Below are 18805 nucleotides of genomic sequence, written 5' to 3'. Positions count from 1 at the left end.
TAAATCGCTACATTAGTTATAGATGTATTGTATTGTTATTTCCATGTAGTTTTATGAAGAGAAGTTACCAGGAAGAGTTGTCCCTAACTATTTATAAGAAATTTCCAGTGCAAGAAGTTTTCAACCAGCTTTCCAAAAATATTCTAAACTCTAGTGTTAGCCTTATTTGAGATCTTTTCTAAAGTTTCTTTGTCCCTTGCAAAGCAAGGAGAAACTTAATTCTCAAACAAAACAGGACTTTACCACTTAGTATGATAATCATTCCCAACTTGACTCTCAATGTTTACTTGACTCCTTTGCACACTACAGAAATTAGCTCAAACATAATTTTCTCAAAGAAATCTTCTGTTTTTCTGCAATAAGTTAACTAGTACATCATATTTTATACCCTCATACTAGCCTAATTTCATCATGTGACCTAGCAAACATTAAATTCTTACTCAATGTCAGTCTTCTCCCCCAAGTTTAAAGCTATGTCAAAACAAAGACCTAAACTACACTTTCTCATTGTTGTTTCCTCAGAACCAAAGATAGCACCTTCATGGCTAGTTTTCCATAAATGTTTGCTGAATGAATAATATTGATGCTTTAAGTATACTCTATCGGAGTCCTTGAAGCATGAGCTTTTCCATAATATCACTTTATTAATTTTATCTGAGAAAGAAGATGAAGAGTGGCACTCCATATTTTTAAAGGCAATATCTGGATTTAGGCACACCCTATGGTTAGTGAAAATTCTTCCATTGGGGGGAAACCCAAGACTTTTCCCTTTATATCCTGTATTCTACCTCAAGAGGAGGCTAAACATGAAGAAAGGGCAGTATTGGGTCAGTATTCTAAACAAGGATATAAAACCCTCCACGTGACAATGGAAGAGGTTAAAACTTCTTGTGACCCAATAATAAATTTCCTTTGTAATTGGGAACAAATTTTCATGCTCTTGGTAATTGAGAATACATGCTTTAGTAGAGAGAAATTAAGACCATATGATCAGAGGAAACCTTTAAAAAGTATATATTATTATTTCTATTTATCTGGACTAGGATCTTTGCTTTGCTACAGATAACCTGCTAATACTGTTTTGCTTTGTTTTAAAGAGAAATTTTGTAGTAAAATGTTTAAGTTATCCTCTTTGTAAAATCTCTCTATTTGTAGGGTATTAAAATAGCTATTCCAGATAATTACAATGCCGACTGGGGAGAAGAGACATCTCCTTTGCAAAAAATATTCTAAATAATTTATGCAGATACTTCATCCCAAAGGAGGTGAAGTATAACTCCCATTACTTAAGTATGTCTTGTGCATAGTGAATTCTTTCCAAAGATATCATATGAGAAGCTGGGGAAATCTTACAAATTCTACTTCAGCTAGGGGATCAAGGTTAACATCAGCAGTGATGTCATGTTGGTGGTATGATGTGATGGAAATGATACCTTACATCTTTGATCTTCCCCAAAACTCATCATCTCAATCTAATCATGAGAAAACCATCAGCCAAATCCCAACAGAGGGATGTTCTACAAAACACTGGCCAATATTCCTCAAAATGATCAAAGTCATCAAAAAACAAGGAAAATCAGAAATTGTCAGAAATAAAAGAAGCATAAGGAAACCTGACAACTAAATGTAACATAGTATCCTGGATGGGATAGGACTAGGCAAAAACTAAGGAAATCTGAGTAAAGTGTACACTTTAATAATAATAATGTATCACTATCGGTTCACTACTTATAACAAGTGTGTAAGATGTTAAAGGAAAGTGTGTGTGGGAGTTCTCTGTAGTATATTTCTAATTTTTCTTAAAGTTTAAAATCATTCTAAATTGGAAAGCCTATTTAAACAATGACACTTTCAGGGTGCCTGAGTGGCTCAGTGGGCTAAGGCCTCTGCCTTCGGCTCGGGTCATGAACCCAGGGTCTGGGTCCAGGGATCAAGCCCCTCATTGGGCTCTCTGCTCAGCAGGTAGCTTACTTCCTCCTTTCTCTCTGCCTGCTTCTCTGCCTACTTGTGATCTCTGTCAAACAAACAAACAAACAAAAAAAACCCAAAACAATGACACTTTCAGCCTTGGAAATCTTACCACATTAAAATTCTTGTGGTCATAAGTTGAATCCTATTTACTCTAGTTGTTTTTATTTTTTTACAATTTTTTATTATGTTATGTTAATCACCATATAGTACATCATTAGTTACTTATGTAGTGTTCCATGATTCATTGTTTGCATATAACACCCAGTGCACTGTGTGCCCTCCTTAATACTCTAGTCGTTTTTAAAAGAATAGGGACCATACTAATTTCTTAGGGCTGCCATAACAGAGTATCACAAACTACGTAGCTTAAACAACAAAATTTTCTCACAGTTCTGGTAGATAGAAGTCTGAGATCAACATGTTAGCAAGGCTGACTTTTTCTGAGGGCTGTGAGGAAAAATCTGTCGCATGCATCTTGCCTAGACTCTGGTGGTTTGGTGACAATATTTGACATTTTTTGGCTTACAGATGCATCACTGAGATCTCTGCCATTATCTTCACATGGTAGTGTGTGTGTGTGTGTGTGTGTGTGTGTGTGTGTGTGTCTGTGTGTGTCTGTGTGTGTCTGTTTCTGCCCAGATTTCCATTTTATGAGGAGACTGGTCATATTGAATTAGGGTCTGCCCCAATTACCTCAACTTAACTTGCTCATATGCAAAGACTCCATTCTCAAATAAAGTCATGTTTATAGGTACTGGGTACTCTGAAGACTTTCTGGAGGGATGAAGTTTAATTGATAATAAACACAGTCTTTGAAATATAAATGTTTGTTCATCTAGGAAATCATCTCACTTACTGGGAGACCATATAAGAGTGGTGGTAATTGGATAGAATTCCTATTTTCTTAAAGTCTGTAACTGCTTCTACTGAAAATGATCTTGGAGTTAACTAACTACTGGTCCTTTCATAGGGCCATCTAGATATCAGGTTTTCTAGATTTGAGTTGACAAAATCACAGCTAAAACTACAGATACAACATCCAGCTGTTTCTTAGATTGATAAGAATTTTTAAGCCCAAATGAATGGAAGCACATTGAATTTGGATATGCATATTTCTTTCTTCTTGTCCCCTCTTCACTTCCCCATCTGCACCATTTCCAACCATGTTCAACAGTCAGTGTTCGTACATTATTATACAGCACAAAACTGTTCAATCATAAAGTCTTCAATGCAGAGTACTAAGAAATCTGCCCAGACCAGCCTTTTGGTGATACCATGTCAGGAGCACTATCTATGAAGTAGGTCATGGATTCCTCAATGAATCAGACTTATAAACCCCCCAATGCAGGCATTTATCCTATCTCCCTGACCTGTTATAATGGCTCCCCTGCTATTACTCCCTTTTAAGGCTAATTCCTCCAGTTGGGCTTTGAATCACATTGCTTCAAAGAGGCACTAATTAAAGAATATAAATAGGTAAAATACATTATTTTAGAAAGCATATTAAATAGTAATAAGTGCTAAAAACAAAATAAACAAAGGATGGAAAGGCAACATGAAATGATGTCAGACTATGAAATTTTAATTAAGATGTCCAGGGATGATCTCACTGGGAAGGTAACTATATAGTGAAGAACTAAAAGAAATGAGAAATTCAGGTATGTGGATATCTGAAGGGAGACATCCAATAATGTTCCAGGCAGGGGAAAGAGCTAATGTGAAAGCACTAAGGAGAAGGCATGCCTGGCATGTTTGAGACCAAAGTAACTAAAACAGAGAGAATGAAGGGGAAGATGTTAAGAGATGAAATCAGAGATTTATCAGGGAACCAGATCACTTAAGTCATTTGTCAACATAGTAGTTTTGTTTTTACATTGAGTGATGTGGAAACCTAATGAAGTGTTTTTGTAAAGAAGAATAATAAGAAAATAACTATACTTTTTAGATAGAAGATAAATTTTGGAGAACTAGGGGTAGAAGCCAGAAGGCTAGTGAGGGACTAATGCAGTAATTCAGGACATGAAAAATGGTGTCCAGGATGTAAAGAGTGGAGTGGGAAGAAGTTGTTAATTTTGAGTATAATTTCATGCAGAACCAAGAGAATTTGTTGAAGCAATAGTCGTGAAGAATGAGAAAGAAAGGGAAAACAAAGCAAAAAAAATACTATCAAGATGTATGAAGGAATTGAATTACTGTTTAACTGAGATGGGAATGACTACAGAAGGAGCCACAAGTTTAATGGCGAGAGGTCGATATCAGGAGGTCAGTGTTTGTTATATGAAGGTTGAAATGCCTATTATATTTTCAAGCAGAGATGTCAAGTAGGATGTTGAAAAGTTAGATCCAGGATTTGAGGGGAGGGTCCAGGCTGGAGACAAAGACTTTTGAGGCATTAGCTTGTAGTTATTTGAAACCAGGAGACTAGATGAGATGACTGAGTCCGTAAGCATAGGCAGAAAAGAGCAGTGGTCCAAGGACTAAACCCTGGATGTAGGAGAAGCCCAGCATCTCCTAATCTTTATTCTTCTTCTGACATAACTTCTGTGTATTTTCTGCAGTCATCTGCTCTATAAATAACCATTAATGGTTGGTATTGCTCTACTGTATGTCAAACTTATAAAGCTACAGTAATTAAGAGACCATTGTATTGGCTTATAAAGATGTAAGTAGAGCAAATGAATAGAACTGAGATCTCATTAACAGACCACTGCATATATGGTCATGTGATTTACATCATGTGGGGAATAAAATAATGGGGCATATGGTCTTTTCAGCAAATGATATTGGGAAAATTGGCTATGTGTAGAAAAAAAAATGAAAGGAACTTGGCCTTTCATATGCACCGTAGATTTAAATGTGAAAGTTAAAATACGAAAACATGTAGAATGTAGGAGAATACATTTATAATCTCATTATAGGTGAAAATTTATTTTATTTTATTTTATTTTTTAAAGAGAGAAAAATAAAGAGTATGCAGAAGAGGAGGGGCAGAAGGAGAGGGAAAGAGAGAATCTTAAGGGCTCCACACCTCCTGACACAGGGCTGAACCCCATGTCCCTGAGACCATGACTAGAACTGAACTCAAGAATTAGACGTCAAACCGACTGAGCCACCCAGGTGCCCCATAGGTGAAAATTTCTTGAATAAGAAAAAATGTACTAACATAAGGAAAAGATAGATAGGGACACATGGGTGGCTCAGTTGGTTAAGCATCTCTCAGGGTCCTGGGATCAAGCCCCACATTGGCCTCCCGGCTCAGAGGGAAGCCTGCTTCTCCCTCTCCCTCTGCTCTTTCCCCTGCTTGTCCCCTCTCTTGATTTCCCCCTCTATGTGTCAAATAAATAAATAAAATCTTTTTTTAAAAAAAAGAAAAGATAGATAAATGGGGTAATTTATTAAAACTGAAATTTTTCCGTTCATCAAAATACACCATTAAAACAGTTAAAAAATCAAGAGGAAAAAACTGCTTTCAACACATTTGACTAGCAAAGACCCTTTTTCCAGATTATGTAGAGAACTTCCACACAGAAATAAGAAAGAGGTAGACAGCCTAATAGAAAAAAAGTACAAGAAAACTGAAAAGACACTATACATACACATACAATGACAGCAAACATCCAACACATATGGTATATAAGAAAAGCTATCCAATCTCATTAGTAGTCAGGAAAATACAAATTAAAATCTCCTAAAGAATGGTTAGATTTTAAAATGCTGATAATAATAATAGATATATGGGGCAATGGGAATCTTGCATATTGGTATTGGATGGATGGTACTACAACTACTTTGGGAAAATGCAGCTACTCAAGCTGACCACATTTTATGGCTCTGTAATTTTACTCTTTAATATAGTAGTCAAGATAATGCAGGACATGTATATCAGAAGACACGTACAAAAATGTTCATAGCAGCATTATTTACTATAGTCAAAAGTGGGGGAAAAGTCCTTCAACAGTATGGCAATGTCATATGTTTCTTTTGATTTTATGATTGGGTCAACTCTAGAAATTGGTAGAGCAATAAAAGATGGATACAAAGCAGCATGATTATATCAGACCAAGAAGAAGAACGTGTGATCAGGGATAACAAAACTTTTCATTTCACTTAACATTCTGATTGATAGGCACTGTGATAAATCTTGGAACCATTCATGAACCAAAAAAGAAAGTATTCTGTAATCAATTATTAATATCTATTGTTTTACTCCATCCAGCCTGCTAAAACAAAATACCACAGACTGAGTAACTTATAACAACAGTAACTTTTCACTCACAGTTCTTGATGGCGGCTGGGAAGACCAAGATCAAGACATCAGTATAGTCACCTTCCAGTGAGGAACCTCTTTCTGGTTCATAGCTGGTGCCTTCACTCTGTGTCCTCATATGCTGGAAGGGGTTATGGAGCTCTGTGGGGTCTCTTTTGCATGGCACTAATTCATTCAGGATGTCTCCACCCTCAGGAGCTCTCAAAGGCCTCAACTTCCAATACCATCAGTGTGGACAGTAGGGTTTTTACAGATAAATTTGTGTGTAGGAGAACGAACATTCCAACCACAGCATCTATAATTAGTAGATATTTGCCATATTTGTCCTACATGATACAATTCCAAGAGACAGATCAGCTCCAAATTCTGCTGAAAGATGAGTTTGAAGACAGGACGGTTCCGTTAAGGCTGGGCTTAAATAGAACCCTCAAGGAGCTCTTGGGTGGCTCTGTCGGTTAAGGGTCTAACTCTTGGTTTCAGCTCAGATCATGATCTCGGGGTCAGGAGATCCAGCCCTTTGTCACACTCATTATAGAGTCTAATTGGGATTCTCCTACTTCCTCCCCCTTTCCCCTTCCTCCTCTCATGTTCTCCCTAAAAAACAAATAAATAAATATAAATAAATAATAATAATAGAAGCTTCAGATGTGCATGTGAACTTAGCCTGCATTATACTTTCTGAATAAAAACAGTGTATGTATTTTGAGTGTGAGTATCAGTGTGTGTGTGTGTGTGTGTGTGTATGTGTGAGGAATGGAGCTGAGTGGAATGTGAGGTGGAGTATGATTTCTCAGTAACAGGAAATCATTAAGTGCCTACTCAGTGGAGAAGAGAGGTGTTGTAAAGTTGACTTGGAGACCAAAGATTTCTCTGAGCATAATCTGTTTATATTTGTACATAAAAAATGCTACTGACTTAGGATAAATTTTGAAAAATACTTGGAAAAAAATAGTGGAAATGGCACCAAGTTTGAATCAGGGCTTCAGTTTCTAATTCCAGTGACATCCCTGCCCAGGTGTGTGAACTTGTGCAAATCACTTTTCTTCCCTGGACCTCTGCTTCTTTATCTACCAGGTGAACAACCAGGACAGCATGGTTTCTGCATTTCCAGCTCTAACAGTCTGTAATTCTATGATGGCAACCATTTGGGTAAGCAGAAAAACCATCCGCATTAGTGTCAAGCCTTTGTGACATGAAATATGTTACTGAGCCTCCCAGAACCCCATTTCCTTATCTGTAAAATGAAGGTGATTATATCTACATCCCTTCTTTGTGAAAGTAAAAAAGAGATAAAATGGTCAATTGATCAGTCCAGTGCCTAGGCATTAATGAACTTCCAAAAATGGTAAACTGTAATTAGGGCTCAAATCATCTGCATGAAACTATATCACCCACTTTAGACTCCAGGAATTCCCCTTTCTTTTGATCTCAGCACAGTTCATGACATTTGGTCACTGTTCTGCCATGTGACAGTCTTCCATTTATGTATGTATTAAATATTACTTAAATACTATGTTACATTACTAGTAATGATATTAGTGACCATTTACCTATTGCCGATTCTGTGCCAGTCACTGTGCTAGGTAATTGTCCTCAGAGCCTCAAAGTGAGGTAGGTGTTTTGTTGCTTGAGGTTTAGGGCCAGGTCATATTTCATTAAATACCCTCACAACACCAAGCACAGTACCTTGAACACAGTAGACACTCATTACATATATTTTTGATTGACTGAAATGTGGCAGTGGGTCCCCTGCATCTCCCTCTAATGTATGTAGTTATTTGATTTATAAGAAATTTCTGTCCCTGGCTTTGGTCAGCTATTGAATTTATGTTTGACAAGAAAACCATAGAGTTTGGCAACTCTGCAGTGATAGGTGATGTGTGATTCATTTGGGGGAAGAATAGACATTTTCTATTCAGACTTTGAATTCCTGGGTCTTATGGTTAGTTAATCATGTCTATAGGAATGCATGACTGAGCAGACAGATTCAAAGGTAGGAGACTTTAATCTAAATTACTCCATTGTGTGTTTCCAGATATCATCTTGTTACCCATTGGTAATATTTTCTATAGCCACTGCTCAAATGTACGAGATGAATACAGCCTGGCGTTTATTCATCTTAAGAGAAATTCTGTAGTCCAGGAAGCAGGGTCCAAGCTGGAAGCAGTGGGTACCTAAAATACAGAACATTATGATCCTTCAAAGCTGCCAGGATATTCCTCCCAATAAGTCACATCTCTCTGTGTCCCCAGGAAGCTGCTTGGGTTGACACATAATGGGAGACTCGCGGGAACACACTCTTTGCACAAGAAGCTCCAAGGCAGGAATTAAAAATGATTCTGGAAGCTTCTCAGCAACAGAGGTAACAGGGTGAGAGCTGGCAGGCGTCACAGAGAGCCACCGTTCCAGCTGCCTCTCTCAACCCTTGCCCCCAGGAGACTGGCACAGCAGTTCCTCCTCAAGTAATTACTCTTAGCCTCCTTAAATTACCCCCCGGTTCCCAGTGGATGTTTTTCTTCACTTCCTCTTTGAAATCACTTGAGTCTAGTGGTTGAGCCAGGGGAGTAGTATGGTAGGTGCTAAACAATTCCAGTCTCACCCGTGGGAGACATGGCCCTGTAAATCCTTTCAAAGAGGGCCCACCAAGTCCTTCAGAAGGAAAAGGCAGTCAGTGACATGAATACAATTATTGTAGTGGAGCAAAATGTGTGACCCGTCGGGATTCTGTTAAATCCAGCAAAAGGGAATGCCACAGTTAAACCCATATCCCTGGGGAGCACTAACCCTGAAGCAGACTTATTAATTAGGGCTTCTGAGGGGCACAGAAAATGTGGGGGTAGGAGGGTCTTTCAGTTACAGAGACAGAGCTCCTTTCTAGTCTAGTCCGTTCCATGGGGGCAACTCCCGTATCTTTCTTCTTCTTCTTTTTTTAAACCAGTTTCAGCTACATGCTCACAAAATCCCTGTTGTGCCACAGCATTTTCAGTTCAACCTGAGAGCAGAAAAAGGGTTTTAAAATGAATCAGTAGGTGGAGCTCTTTCTTTTTATTTACGTTTCGATCCCAGATCCCATTTTTAGTGAGGGGCACAGAGCTTTTGAATGAAAAAATAGGCATTTTAAAACTGAAAACACATATACGATGTGCTTTCCTAATTGAAAGGGTATATTGTGAAATCATTACTGTCACAGAACATTTGCGTTGCATGCGAATGCTAAAGTAAAGAAAATATATAAACCCAAATTGACTTTAGCAATTTGAAAGTGATAGTGGACATCTGTGTTCAATAACTTTTTGCTGGTAACTGGTGTTTAATATTTCATGTCAAATCAAGAAGAGTGAGAGAAGGTTCTTGAACACAGAGACGGCTGGCAGTTTTGCAGCACAGCCTGCCCTTTGTCATACTCACCATAAAGAAACTTGCTGCAGGGAGGGCTGAAACTGCACCAGAGTGACTCCTTTCTCGGAACTTATATAAACTTACAGAATACACGGGTCTCTATTTTCCTTTAGAATGATGTCTATAAGAAAAAAAAAAAAAAAAAGGTTAAAGGACTTCCAAAGCTCATTATTTATTTAAGGGAAGAAGGGGTGTGTGTGTGTGTGTGTGAGAGAGACTGTGTGTGTGTGTGTGTGTGTGAGTGTTGAGGGTCGAGGGCTCTTGGAAGAAATTACAGAAGAATAAATCATCTAGAACAAATCTTACCTTTGTGTTTTCATCAATCCTGATTTTTTCCTAATCGGTGTGCAGTGATGTTTAGGAAGTTGTTTGCCAATAGAAACATACCTTCTTAAGGCTCACGATGAAGTATGTCTAGATAATATTTTAATGTTTATGTAGTTGGGCAGGATGGGGAGTGGAGAGTAGGGAGCAAGAGCTTTTAATTTTGTTACTTTGTAATTTCTTTTTCTACATCATCCTAGATAGGAAATCTTGATTCTAAATGCATGTTTGTCTTAGCAACAAATGGGATCAAAGGAAGGACAGAGAGGACAGCATCATTCTTTGAGTTCATCATGGGATTAGCACTTAGTCCTTAAAATGACCTGTTGGTCATGTTAAATATTGCTAACCTCAACATCTTCCATTCAGTTCTCGGAAGACTGGACCCTGCAGCTACCTGGAATTACGTACAGTGAAAGTAAAATAAGAAGGTCTATAGAGTTTGAGATACTCTAGACATCTGTGCATATTTTATATTCATGTTGATATAAGAGGACTGTATATCTGGGCAAAGAAATACTTCCTTTCCCTTCTCTAATAATAATGCGATCCTAGAAAGACCAAATCCTTATGTAGGTAGATGCTCTTCTTTATTCTAAAGAGACAGATTCCAGTAACAGAAAAGCAAGATGAAGAAAGAATCCAGAAAATTGGAATAAATTACTTGTATGCTTAAATTCATCTAACTTAGTTTTGAGAATGAAAAGAAATAAGATTAAGCAAGTTATTTAATTTTCTAAAGAAAAATCTCCTCTACCCACCCCAAACTGTTAGAACTAATAAATGAATTAAGCTTACAGAATACAAAATCAACACACAAAAATTAGTTGTGATGCTATATATTAACAATGAACTATCAGAAACAAAAATTAAGAAAACAAATCTATTAATAATTACATCAAAAAGAATAAAATACCCGTGAATAAATTTCACTAAGGAGATGAAAAGATCTATACTGAAAACTATAACACGTTGATGAAGGAAATTGAAAAAGACACAAATAAATGGAAAGATATTCCATGCTCATGGGTTGGAACAATTAATATTGACAAAATGTCCATACTACCCAAAGCAATCTACAGATTCAATGCAATCCCCATCAAAATCCAAGGACATTTTTCACAAAAATAGAACAAACAATCCTAAAATTGTGCAGAACTATAAAAGACCTTTGAATGCCCAAAGCAATCTTGAGGAAAAAAGGAGCAAAGCTGGAAGTGCCAAACTTACTGATTTCAAACATCTTTCAAAGCTATAGTAATCAAAACAGTATGGTATTGGCTTAAAACATGAACACATAAATCAACAGGATAGAATAGAGGGCCCAGAAACAAGCCAACACATACATGAGCAACTCATTTATGACAAAAAGCTAAAAATAAACAATAAAGGATGATCTCTTTAATAAATGGTGCTAAGAAAACTGGGAAGCCACATGCAAAAGAATGAAACTGGTTTCCTATCATAACCCACAGACAAACATCAATGCAAAATGGATTATAGATTTGAATGTAGGACCTGAAATCATGGAATTCCTAGAAAAAAACATAAGGGGGATCCTTTTCTGACATGGGTGTTGGCAATGATTTTTTAGATTTGACCCCAAATGCAAAGGCAGCAAAAACAAAAATAAAGAAGTCAAACTATGTCAAACTAGGAAACTCTTGCACAGTAAAGAAATTGATCAACAAAATGAAAGGCAACGTACAGAATGGGAGAAAACATTTGCAAATCACATATAGATAAGGGGTCAATACCCAAACTATAAAAGGAACTCTTACAACCCTATAGAAAATAAACAAACCAAAAAAATGTCCCATGAAAAAATAGAGGAACTAAATTAACATTTTTCCAAAGAAGACATACAAATGGCCAAAAGATAAATAGAAAGGTACTCAATATCACTAATTATCAGGAAAACTCATATCAAAACCACAATGAGATATTGCCTCACACCTGTTAGAATGGCTGTCCTCAAAATGAGAAGAGATAACAAGGGCTGACAAGAATGTGGAGAAAAGGGAACCCTTGTGCATTGTTGATGGGAATGTAAATTGGTGCAGCCACTATGGAAAACAGCATAGAGGTTCCTCAAATTATTAAAAATAATACTACCACATGATTTAGCAATTGTTTCTGGGTATACAGTTGATGGAAATGAAATTTCTATCTTAAAGAGATATCTTCACTTTCATGTCATTGTGGCATTATTATAATAATATAAATACATAATATATATTATAATATATATATAATATAAATACATAAAATATATAAATATATATATTTATAAATCAAGCCCATATATAATATATGGGCATATATATATATATATATATATATATATATATGTATATATACATACCTACACACATATATCACATGATACATATAATGTGATATTTCTGAACCATAAAAAGGAAATCTTGGGGCAACTGGTGGCTCAGTCAGTTAAGCATCTTGATTTCAGATCAGGTCATGACCTCAGGGTCATGAGATGAAGCCCCATATGAAGGTAAAGACTGCTTAACATTCTCTCTCTCCCTTTCCTTCTGCCCCTACCCCCTGCTAGTGCATGTGGTCTCTCTCTCTTAAAAACAAAAAAGTGGAAATCCTTACATTTTTTACAACATGGATGGACTTTGATGGTGTTATACTAAGTGAAATAAGGCACACAGAGAAAGACAAAGACTATATGACCTCACTTATATGTGTAACCTTAAAAAAATCTCATAGAAACAGAGAACACATTGGTGGTTGCTAGAGGCAGGGGCTGGTGGGTGGGGAAAATGAAAAAGGTGGTCAAAGGTGCAAACTTGCAGCTGTTAAGATTAGTAGCTCCTGGGGATGTACTGTACAGCGTGGTGGCCATAGTTAACAATATTGTACTATGTATTTGAAAGTTGCTAAGAGAGTAGATCTTAAAAGTACTGATCACAAGAAAATAAAAATATGTAGCTATGTAAGGTGATGGATATTAACTACACTTGTTTGGGTAAACACTCTGCAATGTATACCATATACCACATCGTTATGTTGTGCACCTAAAATTAACACATTATATGTAAATTATAGCTCAGTAAAAAAGAATGGGACAATTCTATATGTACTGCTTTAGAAAAATCTTGGAAAATCCCTGGAACACAGGAGAAAGCAGAGTAGACAAAAGAGTAGCCACATGCTCAGTGATATGATGGAGTCTAATGGCAAATCAGGCTAATGTTGCAACAGAAATAGATAGTTGCAGGCAAAAATGAGGTAACTGGACATAACAAATCACGTGGAGAGGGTAGAGAACTCTTATTTTCTTTTAAAGTCGTGTTAGCCAATAACATGACATTTTGCGCTTTGCTTTATGTTTTGCAAAGTCACAATCATCTTGTCATTTGATTGTCATCAATCTCCTATGAGGATCAAGGAAATGCCACCATCCTCCTTATTGGGGACACGGGAAGAAAGGTGGCCTAACAGTGGATTGTTGCCAGGATTCCTGGGAACCTTGGCGAGTACGTTTGTCCAAAAAGCAGACAGGTTTTTGGTAGGGCTGGTGGCGGGGTCCTCAGGGCCACAGCCGAAGAGTCCATCTCTTTTTTCCCTCAGGGCAGGAAGCTGCTGTTGTCTTCGAGACTCAGGCATTCAATGTACATCATGCACAGGACCAAGCTGACCTCCCTGTGGGTGTTAAAATGATAGAAAAATGCAGATAACATGCATGGGAAAATAAAGCCTTCTCTTTCTACAGCTGCCAGGGTGATCTGCCTTGAGGCTTAGTCTGTTTCCCATATATTTCTTAAGTAAAATCCCAGCCATTGTGGCTAGTTAAAAGGGTGAAAGAAAAAAGATGTCATCACTCAAATGATTCCCATGTAGGGTATGTTTATTAGTCATCAGTCTTATATATCACCGTTCAATGGAAAGGTCCACATTTACAGTAACCATGCGCCCCTTCTTTTTCTACAAGCTGCAAGAAAGCCTGGACAATTTAAATGCCTCTATAAGCATCCATTTGTGAGCCATTGTAGCTTCTTGCCAAGTTATTGTGGCATTGAAGTCAGGGGTATGAACAGAACTTTATAGTTTGGCTAAAGAAAATGATCTTTCCAGCAGCATATCAAAACGCCCCACTTGCCTCTTCGCCCTCAAAGAAGATCCAACACTCAGTCACAGAATATCATCAATTCAGAAAGTCGATTCTCATTTTCTTAGGAGCCTGCTTTAGCCACCGAATTGTAAATCAGCATCATCGGCTGCATGGACAAGTGGGCTCCTTCTCAACTGTGGGTTCCTGTGGCCTATTTCATTAGTAATCACTTGCGTTCTTTTCAATTTTAGGCACTAAGTGTCTTTTAAATCAAAGTGAAATGTGTACTTGGCAACTTCTGACTCAAGCATTTTGGTTCCCCGTAAATCCTGGAAATGACACCGACTGCACTTCACCTCTGGCGTACCTCTTCAAAAACCAGAGTTATGCAAGGAGGAGCACTTGAGAACCAGGGAGCCCTATCCCTCAGAGCCTTCCCAAGTTCTGGGAAACAGTGGCATGCTGAAAATGACAGAAACAAAGCTGCTTAATCACATGGAATTGAGAGAGAGAGAGAGAGAGAGAGACTCTGTGTGTGTGTATGTGTGTGTGTGTGTGTGTGTGTGTTCAAGTAGGCCAAAAAAAGAACCAAACTGGGTTTCACTTCCTAGCAGTCTTAAGCAATAATTTCCTGGAGTTCAACACTGTTTACGCTTTAATGATAACCCATGATTTTTAATTTCGATTTTATTAGAATCCTGTTTCTCACCTTCTTTGTCCTAACCAACTTTTCCATCCAGTTATGCAATTACAAACTCTTCTCCAAAATATTCTCTCATCCAGTTACAAAAAAACAAACAAACAAAAAAAAAAAAAAAAAAAAAAAAAAACCAAAGTTATTTAAAATTTTTACTTTTTTCTGACTCTCAAGCTTCTTCCTAACACAAACACAAAATAATTGGGCACATTGTGGGTCACCCATGGCAAGAGTTACCGTTCTTTTATATTTGACCTTTTTAATGATCCCAGTCAGATTGGAAAGGCATTATTTCCCACTTTAGAAAGAAGAAAACTTGGGCACAAAGGTAGAGAATTGTCGATTGCTGTAGCTGCCTGTGGACATTAGAGGTCAGGAGTCCTCATTCCTAATAAGATTATAATGGTAATCAAAGCTACTGTATGTTGAATAGTGTCCTGGGAACTACAGTCAGTTCTTCACATTTTGTATTTATTTGAATCTTCAGAAAATACTATAAGGTAGATATTAGAACTCTCACCAGAAATATGGAGCAGGCCTCAAAAGATCACACAGCTAGGAAGCTCAGAGGCCAGGGCACAAACCTAAATCTGCCTAATCCACAAACTGTTAGCTCAGCCTCTGTGCTCTAGAGCGCCCCCTGCCCCCATACTTCTGGTCTGCAGCTAATGCAAGGACTGTACTAGTCATCAGAAGTAACATTGCTGATCTTCTCTTGATGAATATGTTTTTTATTTCCCTGATTTCTTATAAATATGACTGTGGGGGAAATAAGAGCTGATAATGCATATTACTCATCCAAACAAGGGTCTGGTGATGTCACTGACATCTGGAGAAGAGAAAAACAAGGCCACAGGAACCAGTTTGGAGAATGAGATCAATTGGCATACGATTCCTGGGTAAGTGGAGGTTTCTGTTCTGTATACTGTTACCCACTGAAAAGAACCCCATGCAAGTACCTGTCAACATAATATAAGGATAAAAGACTGTGTGATATGCTCTCAATGCTACCTCTATGTTGATGTCATTGTCATCTTCCCCTCACATGTCAAAAGACTTACGTGAGAGGGAAAACAGATTCTAAGCTGGGTAAAGACTAGTACTTTCTATTACTATGAACTTGTCAAATCAACTGTCCCATTGTTGTAATTTTTTTTCTTTCTTTTTTTTTTTTTTTTAAGAGAGAGCGCCCAAGTAGTGTGTGTGTGTTGGGGGTGGGGGGGATGCGGGGAGGGCAGAGGGAGGGGGAGAGAGAGAATCTTAGGCTGGTTCCATATATTTAATCTATACAACTTGTTAAGTTTAGGAATATAAACACAAACGAAACCATCACCACCATCAAGGCCATAGATAGATATATCCAACACTCCTGGCTTTCTCCAGCCTCTATATTATAAATATCACTTTGGGTGGTGTAGTAAAAAAACACTTAACATAAGATTTATTTTCTTAGAAAATTTTAAATATTGTTATGATCTGAATGTTCATGTCCCCCCTCAAATCCATATGTTGAAATCCTAGTGTGATGGTATTAGAACGTGGGCCTTTGGGAGGTGATCAGAGCCTGAGGGTAGAGCCCTCATAAATAGGATTACTGCTTTTAGGAAAGAGATTCCCCATTACTCCATTGTCCCTTTCATCATGTGAGGACATAGCAAGAAGGCCCCCATTTAATTAGGAAGAGGGCCCTGTCAAAAATGCAGCCATGTTCACAACTTGATTTTGAATTTCCCAGCCTCCAGAACAGAGAGAAACACATTTCTATTGTTTATAAGTTACTCAGTCTGTGGTATTTTGATACAGCTGCCTGAGTAGACTAAGACAAGTACACAGTACAGTGGCTGGAGTCACTGTGTTGCATAATGTACCTTCAGAATTTGTCTTATCTAACTAAAACTCTGACCACCCCCTCCTCATTTTCCCCTGCCCACAGTCCCTGGAAAACACTTTTATATCATTTGATTCTATGAGTGTGACTATTTAAAATTATATACATAAAAGAATTACTCAGTATTTGTGTTTCTTTGGCTTATTTCACTTGATAAAATGTCTTTCAGTTTCATGCATGTTGTCACAAATGGCAGGATTTGCTTCTTTTTTTAGGGTGGAATAATATTCCACTCTCTCTATGTACCACATTTTCTTTATCCATTCATCCACAAATGGACACTTTGTTTCTATATCCTGACTATTGTGAATAATGCTGCAGTGAACATGGGAGTACAGGTATTTTCCATGATGGCTGTACCAATTTGGTGTACATTCTCACCAACAGTATACCAGGGTTCCCATTTCTCCACATTTCATCAGTACTTATTACCTTTAGTTTTGTTGTTGTTGTTTTTAATTGCCATTCTAGCAGGTGATATTTCATTGTGGATTTGATTTGCATTTGCCTGATGATTAGTGATGTGAGCACTTTTCATATATCTGTTTACCATTTGTATGTCTTCATTAGAGAAATGTTAATCTGTTGGCACAAGATCTTACATAGTATTCTCTTATGATCCTTTGTTTCCACGGTATCAATTGAATGTCTTCTCTTTCACTGATAATTTTGTTTATATATATCTCTTCTTTTTTGTGTGTAGTTAGCTAAGGGTTTGTCAATTTGTTTTTCTTATCAACGTGGTAATTTTAAGTGATCTGTCTTTGAGCTCACTTATTCTTTCTTCTGCTTGATTGAGACTTCTGTTGAAAGCCTCTGTTGATTTTTTTTTCATTGCAATCATTGTATTTTTCAGCTCCAAAATTTGTGTCAATACTTTTATGATTTGTATATCTTTGATGAACTTCTCACTTTTTTACATAGTATTTCCTGATGTCATTTAGTTGTCTATAAGTGTTCTCTTGAGCTTCCTTAAGACAATTATACTGAATTATTTTTCAGGTGGTTCATAGATCTAATTTTCTTTAGAGTCAGTTATTATTTGGTTCCTTGGATAATGCTATGTTTGTCTGATTATTTGTGATTTTTGTTACCTTGCATTGATATCTGTGTATTTGAAGAAATAGTCACCTTTTCTAGTTGTTACAGATTGGCTTCAGTAAGAAAAGGTGGGCAGGCCTGCTTCCAGAGCCCATGAACAAGTAGGCCTCTACTATGGACTATGGGCAGGCAGGCCTGGTGCCTGGGTCTGTGGGGACTAGCTTGTCATCAGTGTCCACTGAGGCAGGCTGGTGCTTAGGTTCACGAGTGTGGGTCTTGAGACTCTGTCCAGGGACCAGCCTGAAACTTGGGTTCACAAGGATGGACCTGGAACCCAGGTTCCCATGGGAGCCAACCTGGCACTGAAATGGGCCTGGATTCTTTTAAACTAGAGAATCAAATGGCATAGAGGCTGAAATTCATGAGTAACCCCTTTATGATCTTATGAGCATGCAGTGATATAACATGATCATTTCCTATATTATTTATGCACATACCTTTGTTATTTAACTGAGAGCAATTTAAAAAATCAGCCTCACTGAAGTATAATGTACATACAACAAAAGACACCCATTTAAGGGTATACATCTGTATAACTGTCCCTGAAAGTATATATACGTGTGTGTAATCACCTCCATAATAAAGATTTGGAACATTTCTGCTATCCCAAAATATGGTCTTGTGCCCTCTCAGTGAATCATGACACTATTCCAAGACTTAGGCAACACTAACCCAATTTCTGCCATTATGATTAAAATTTCATACAAAATGAATCATACAGTATGAACACTCTATTTCTGGAGTCATTTGTTTAGAAAGTTAACCACATTGTTGCATATATCAGGAATGTATTTCTTATTTTTACATGGTATTAATTGTTTAGCTCTATCATCATCTGTCGGACCCATGATTTCCAGTTATAGAATAATGCTGTTATGGCAGGTCTTTGTATGGATGTATATTTTTTTCCTCTTTGGTAAATTACTTAGTATGCTTGTGATGAGTCATATAATAAGTGTATTTTTAACTATTAGAAACTGTATAAATGTTTTCCAATGGGTTGTACAATTTTACACACCCATCAGCAACATGTGAGGTCCCAGGTTCTGCAAATCTGCACCCTCACCAATACCTTGT

The 18805-nt window shown here is 37.4% G+C and overlaps 1 protein-coding gene across 1 annotated transcript in view; it reads left to right on the top strand.

The window, feature by feature from the left end:
* Window positions 1–18805, top strand: part of LOC131825591 (EGF-like and EMI domain-containing protein 1) — a gene marked incomplete at its 5' end in the record, with an annotated part of 304549 nt that overhangs the window by 249728 nt on the left and 36016 nt on the right. Inside the window, 2 exon segments of the mRNA XM_059165052.1 lie at window positions 7313–7387; window positions 15547–15638.

The sequence above is a fragment of the Mustela lutreola genome, chromosome 2, assembly GCF_030435805.1.
Source record: "Mustela lutreola isolate mMusLut2 chromosome 2, mMusLut2.pri, whole genome shotgun sequence".
Classification (NCBI taxonomy): domain Eukaryota; kingdom Metazoa; phylum Chordata; class Mammalia; order Carnivora; family Mustelidae; genus Mustela; species Mustela lutreola.
The sequence above is the reverse complement of the archived record's forward strand: the minus strand, read 5'-3'. Positions and strand labels throughout refer to the sequence as shown.